Here is a 7670-nt window from a genome sequence, read left to right as displayed (position 1 = left end):
AAAAATGTTTTAAAGGAATATTCACACAATTTTTCTTCCATGTATTAATTTCAACAGTAAACCTCAGTTTGTTTGCCAAAACATAAAAGGGTTTAATTTTAATTTCTGGGGGAAAAAAGAAAAAGAAAGAAAAAGTTTGTAGGGCCCTATTGTTCAAAATGTTGAAATTGAGACTTTTGGACTTATTTTTCCACGGAAATAAATGTTTTTGTAATTACACAGAGAATGAAGTATCGAAAAAAGGTAACGTTAGGTACCAGCACCGAAATTCACGTACCGGTACCGTACCGGTTAAAATGTGAACGGTACCCAACCCTACTACTCGGTATGGCACCAAAAGCATAATCAGTGTAAAGGGATCGAGACAATGTGCCTATTAAACTTAATTTTATTTTTTGTGTATAGTTTAGTTTAGGACTTCTATTTTAAAGGTCAGGATAAAGATAAGGATGGATGGATTAATAGGATAAAAGGAGAGATAAATAAATAATAAATACATATAAATATATATATATATACACACACACACATACACAAAGCTTAGTTTATACATTTGAAATGAAAACAACTGGTTAAACAAATTATTTATTTATTTAGTTTAGTTTATGACTTGCATTGTCAAGATCAATGGTACCTTAAAATAAAGTAAAATAAATAATAATTCAAAATTCTTTTTTAAATAAATAAATACATTTGATTAATTAAATAAGTACTATTATTTTAGTTTAGTTTATGACTTCCATTGCCAAGGCCAATTTTAAATAAATCAATTCAATTATAAAAACGAAAACCAGATTAACAATTTCATTATAAAATTTTTTAAATTATTTAATTTTCATTTTAATTTTCTCTGTGACAATGCATTGTCCCTGTCAATTTGAAAAAAAAAAAAAAAATGCAGCTGGTGATTTGTTATTTAATTTTCACTGCAATCTCGAGGCAAGACCGCCAATATTAAAATGAAAAGGCAAACGTGAAAAAGAAAATGCAAATACAGTTTTTACAAAGCTTTTTATTAATGCTCACACAATAATAGTGACACAATTCAAATTAAAATGTAAAGTTTAGTTTTAAAATACCTTCCATACAATGGGAACTTAAAATAAAATAAATGTTTATTTAATATTATTATTTTAGTTTAGTTTATGACTTCCATTGTTTTTTTAACTATTTGAAACTGGTATGTTTTTGTGTTTATTTACGTTTTTTTTTTTTTTTTTTTGTATTTTGGTTCTAGTTTTGATTGATTGTATTTCTCCCTTGGTTCTATCTTGGTTAAACAGAGGATAATAAATAAATATTTTGTTTTGTTTTATTTTTATGTTTTTATTTTGTGACCACAAGACAGCAAACTCCAAAAAGCATCATGGAAGTCGCTAATAGGACTCATGTACTATATTTCAAGTCTTCTGAAGTCATTCAATAGCTTTGTGTGAGGCACAGACCCAAATTTAGCTTATTTTTTGCATTCCTTTAAACGTGTTAAACATCTTATTTTGTGTTCCACTGAAGATAGAAGGTCATACAGGATTCGGCTCATTTTTGGTTGAACTGTTCCTGTAAATGTGTGTGATCTTCAAAGATTTATATTGTCTTCTTGTTTGTTTTACAGCAGGAGCTGGTGGACCTGTACACACTCAATCTGCACCGCATTGACAAAGACGTCCAGCGATGTGACAGAAACTACTGGTATTTCACCCCGGCCAACCTGGAGAAACTGCGCAACATCATGTGCAGGTAAAATAAAGCTGATCTTATATTTCAATTTATATTCTGCGTATATGGGTCACTTATAAGTCTCTTCTGCTTACCAAATCTGCATTAATTTGATCAAAGATATAGTAAATGTGTGAAATATTTTTATGTTTTCTATGTGAATATCTGTTAAACGGTCATTTATTTCTGTGATCAAAGCTGAATTTTCAGCATCATTACTCCAGTCTTCAGTGTCACATGATCTTCAGAAATCATTCTAATATGCTGCTTTGCTGCTCGAGAAACATTTCTGATTATTATCAGTGTTGAAAACAGTTGTGCTGCACAATATATCTGTGGAAACTGTGATACATTTTATTTTTCAGGATTCACAGATGAATAGAAAGTTCAAAAGAACAGCATTTCTTTGAAATAGAAATCTATTGTAACATCGTAAATGTCTTTACTGTCACTTTTGATTTTTGATCAATTGTTTGCAGAATGGAATGTAGCATTTTTAAAATTCTAAAAGTAAATGGGGATCTTACCACGTTTTTTTTATTTTTTATTTTAAGTTACGTTTGGCAGCACCTTGACATTGGATACGTCCAGGGAATGTGTGACTTATTAGCACCCCTGCTGGTCATCCTGGATGATGGTATGTTCATGAGTTGATGGGAAATTATTTAATGTGAATATTACAACAACAACAAAAAATCATCATGTCGCAGTTGCCAGCATTTAATAAAAGCAATAAAAGTTTTTCAAGCACCTTAAATACCCCTTGACCATAGAAAAACACTTTAAATATTGTGATTTTAAACTAAAGCAATACGCCTATTTTATATTGCCACGTGATTATTTGTTTCTGATTGTACATCAGAGGCCATGGCCTTCAGCTGCTTCACTGAGCTCATGAAACGAATGAACCAGAACTTCCCTCACGGAGGAGCCATGGACACACACTTCGCCAACATGCGCTCCCTCATCCAGGTTTACCCACAATCACACGCACTTATGAAACACAAATGCTGCTGATGTTTTAGACTGTGTGTGTGTGTGTGTGTGTCATGATTCTGTCGCACCTCTTCAGATTCTGGACTCGGAGCTGTTTTCGCCAACATGCGCTCCCTCATCCAGGTTTACCCACAATCACACGCACTTATGAAACACACATGCTGCTGATGTTTTAGACTGTGTGTGTGTGTGTGTGTGTGTCATGATTCTGTCGCACCTCTTCAGATTCTGGACTCGGAGCTGTTCGAGCTGATGCAGCAGAACGGCGATTACACACACTTCTACTTCTGCTACCGCTGGTTCCTCCTGGACTTCAAGAGAGGTGAGCGCATTCGGCGTCTTGTTTAGACTGCAAAGCAAAACAAAAATGCTCATAAATATTACATGTTAAAAGGCACAATATGTAAGATTTTCGTAATAAAATATCCAAAAACCACTTGCACATTGTTATATATTTCATGCAGTTGTGCACTTACGTTATCCCAAAAGTTCCCAAGGATTTGCAAATCCAGAGAAATCCAATTTTAAATAATGGCTCGCCTATCAATTTCGTAATATCCGCGCTATCGGTTTCCGCTTGTAGAAACTATGGCAACACACGTGGACAAAAATGCTGCTGCAGTTAAACTAAATCCATTACGGTTGTCGCAAATAAAATGAAAAGTGTTGACTGCAGCATTAAATTTAGATCTGCTCAATGTTGCACCATGAATCTTTTTCCGTGTTTTTACAGTGTTGCGCGTTATAACCAATCACACACGAGTCTGTTGAGTTTATGGACGCAGCGGCCAATCAGAGGCGTTTAGACGAGCCATCGCTGAAACACACAGAGTTTTGAGAGCTAGATAGACAGCTTTACTGATTATAAGGGGAGTTTTTTGAGAGTGCTTAAACTCGCGCTAGACTGAAGTCAAGGATACTGTTCTTTGACAATGTAACGTTAAACGTTCTGTTCTTTGCTCGCTTTCTCTATATAATTTATTCGCCGTTTGAATAACTTTGGAAGGTACAGGTAATAATTTTTTTTTATTTATTACATCCATGAACATGAATCTGAAAACGACATCGTTCCACTCTCCTTCAAAGCGTCATCAAGCTTCGCCTTTGTTATTGTTTTGAAAAGGCGACCTCTAGCGGCGAAAACTTACATAGTGTGCCTTTAACTAAATTAATATTAAATCATAAATAAATACAGTAAGTCTACTGGTAACTACATGGTAGCTACATTTGTGCTACGGACATGAAATAATCATTCTAAGAACACACTAGTGACTACACTGTTTTTTGTTTTGTTTTTTTTAGAAACTATTATTTTTACTTCACTACCAGTGTTGGGGGTAACGCATTACAAGTAACGCGAGTTACAGCATTACTTTTTAATTTACAAGAGAATATCTGAGTTACTTTTTCAAATAAGTAACGCAAGTTACTTTTTTCCCCAGTTTATTGATTGACAGCTCTCCTGTCCCCATGTTGAGAGAAATCAGAAGATGTTACTGTAGTTCTAAAATAAATATGAATATGCATTAATTCATCTCACTCACAAGAAACAAAAACACAGATTCAGTATTCCTCAAAATGAATAAAAATAATGCAACTCAGAATATGACGCAAACCTGCAATAATTAAATGTTAAACAACACAAATATCCTTTATGTATTTAATCCCATTCTATTAACCAATGTCTTTGCTTCTGACCTTCGATGATCCAGTTCAACCATACTAATAAGCAAAAATTACTCTAGACGAACATTTGTGTGTTTTTTTATTGCTGAAGTGTGTTGAAATGTCTTCTTCTGCATTCTACTGTACGGACGTAAATTTACTTTCCCTTCAGCCTGAGGCTTATTCATTTCACTTTTGGTGTGAAAAGGCTTTTATATTTGCCAAAAATATAACTTTTTTATTTTAAAAACAAACAAGCAAGCCCTGTCCAGATTTAAAAAGTAACGCAAAAGTTACGTAACGCATTACTTTCCATAAAAAGTAACTAAGTACATAATTAGTTACTTTTTTAATGGAGTAACGCAATATTGTAATGCATTACTTTTAAAAGTAACTTTCCCCAACACTGTTCACAACATTCCAAAGCATGATATTGTACTATTTACTCCTCTACATTTCTTAAAAACATGTCATTCCTGGTTCTTTTGAGCTGGAGAAATCGTCACCTGCTGTTGTTCACCTCTGTCAGAAATGGTGTACGATGACGTGTTCTCGGTGTGGGAGACCGTCTGGGCCGCGCGTTACGCCTCCTCAGAGCACTTCGTGCTGTTCATCGCGCTGGCGCTGGTGGAGCTGTACCGCGACATCATCCTGGAGAACAACATGGACTTCACCGACATCATCAAGTTCTTCAACGGTGAGCCGACTGACCAATCATCATAGGGCTGTGCAAAATCAGAGCCGACGTGACGTGCTGTTTGTTGTCCTTTATGTCTTCTTCTAGAAATGGCTGAACGGCATGACGTCCCGAAGCTGCTGCTCATGGCCCGAGAGCTGGTGCACAAGGTCCAGATCCTGATTGAGAACAAATGAGCCAACTTCTGAAGACGCTCGGTATCTGTTTTTGGCCTTTAAACAAACCCTCAGCTGAAGTAAAGGCCAAACCAGTGTTGTTTTCATCTGCCCAGACTTTAATATCAATATTTATTATATTTCAGATTAATTTATAGAGAATGCATATTGAAATAGGAAGTCTGAGCAGGACAAATGTGACCCTGGAGCACAAAAGCAGTCTTAAGTCGCTGGGGTATATTTGTAGCAATAGCCAACAATACATTGTATGGGTCAAAATTATTGATTTTTCTTTTATGCCAAAAATCATTAGGATATTAAGTAAAGATCATGTTCCGTGAAGATATTTTGTAAATTTCCTACCATAAATATATTAAAACTTAATTTTTGATTAGTAATATGCATTGCTAAGAACTTCATTTGGACAACTTTAAAGACGATTTTCTCAATATTTCGATTTTTTTGCACCATTGCACCATCATTCTTTCAGATGATGTATAAATATACATTTCAAAAAATTTACCCTTATGACTGGTTTTGTGGTCCAGGGTCACAAATCACCCATTTGACTGGACAAAAATACATGTTAACATTTATTTAGTTATGGATTCAAAGCTAAACTGATTTTGATTTCATGGGGTCTGTAAGGGTAAATATGACTGAGAATATATAAGAGATGAAGAGAGATATTATAGAACAAATGTAGGATACTTGGAGAATAGTTTTATACGCAGTCGTGGATGTAAACAAACGGCTAGGAAATATATAAAGATGATTATGAATGGCAGTGATGGCACGCACCCTTTCTAAGACAGGTTTTATAAAAGCACAAAGTATTAAAAATAATGCTGTATATTTATTTTTTTTTTAAATATGTGAAAATTAAGACAATCATTATTGCAGATGTTTAGCGTACTTCACACTTCACCTGTTCACGTCAGGGAAGAAAGTGAATTATTGTGAATTATTATTTTCAGCTGATTGGGAGAATCTCGCCTCATATTTCACCACTAAATACAAAGGAAATAAAATAAATGATATTTGTATTATTTTTTTTAGAACCATTAATATTTTTGCAAAAATATAGTAAATCATTATTGTAAATTTTTTTTTTGCTTGCTCTCTCTATCATAGTTTATAGTTTATTTACCTCTTCACAAAATAAGTAAATAATTAGTCAACCTGATGCTGTTCTAAAGCCATATTAGCCTAACTTTTTTTTTTTTCAGATCACAAAAGAAGACATTATTTAAAAAAAGAAAATGCTTGCACTGGTCCATTTAATGAATTGTAACCTTCTTCAATCTTTTTACAAAAAGGATTCAAATGTCGTAAAAGTATCCCATGCAACTCGTTCTGTATTCCAAGTGTTCTGAAGGCATACGGTAGAGTTTGCCAAGAAACACATTGAAAATGTAATCTATTATTAAGCGAAAATCTCGAATCACATTCGTGCATTTGTATGAGTGCGCATAGTAAAAGCACACAAGCGAGTCATTTTAAAACATCAAGACAAATCTACTTGAAAATAGGACAAAGAAAAAAAACAATCACTCACTGCTCTTGAACTTTAAAAAAAAAGATATAAAGACTATAGTGTTATCTGATTAGCATAATTTATTAAATTTCTGTAGGCAACCTGAAAATCACTGTTAGACCTGCCTGAAATGCACCGTTTCTATTTGTATCTTTGTTGTATAGTAGGCTATTTTGTGCTATTGCTTGTAATTTGATTTGCTCTTCTTTTAAAACTGACCATTTACTAGTCTTTAATAATGTAGCCTATTAAATTTATATAGGTTAGCTAGTAGTTTTAGCAGGTATCGAAACTGGAATCAGGGATTGTGATTTTTTGCTATTAACTAAAATGTTGGTGTCATAACTGCCTGTTTTTTTTTTTTTTCATGGCTGATAAAAAATATTTCTGGCTGGTAAATTTCCTTAAGTCACCGGCCAATGGCAGGTCTGGCAAAAAGTTAGTTTTAGGCCCTGTATATATATATATATATATATATATACAAAATTGTCACATTACATTGAATGAAAATGATTAATTGTCATGAAATGTTCTTAAAATTAGGCTGAATTTCCTTTATGCAGGTTTTATTTCTTCCTTTTGATTTTGTGGTGAAATGTGAGCCTGACGTGTTCTCACCGCATTCACTCATTAACCGTCATGTTTTCATCACTCAGATAATCTGTTGAGCTGCTACACAATGACGTACCTCACTCAGTGAAGCTACTTTACTGTAAAAACAATCGATCACCAGACAGAGTTTCATTCGTATTGATCTTTTTGCCTTAAGTTTCTCTGTTCAGGGACGTGTGTGCAAAGCGCTTGATGTTCACTTATATCTGATATCTGCCATATAGACGTGTGTATGTGAGTGTGTGTGTGAGTGTGAGTGTGTGTGTGTGTGTGAGTGTGAGTGTGTGTGAGT

The 7670-nt window shown here is 34.0% G+C and overlaps 1 pseudogene; it reads left to right on the top strand.

The window, feature by feature from the left end:
* Positions 1–5453, top strand: part of LOC107709667 (small G protein signaling modulator 1-like) — a 21467-nt pseudogene extending 16014 nt beyond the window's left edge.
* The last annotated feature ends 2217 nt before the right edge of the window (positions 5454–7670 follow it).

This window comes from Sinocyclocheilus rhinocerous, unplaced genomic scaffold (genome assembly GCF_001515625.1).
Source record: "Sinocyclocheilus rhinocerous isolate Xijiao unplaced genomic scaffold, SAMN03320098_v1.1 scaffold3220, whole genome shotgun sequence".
NCBI lineage: Eukaryota > Metazoa > Chordata > Actinopteri > Cypriniformes > Cyprinidae > Sinocyclocheilus > Sinocyclocheilus rhinocerous.
The sequence above is the reverse complement of the archived record's forward strand: the minus strand, read 5'-3'. Positions and strand labels throughout refer to the sequence as shown.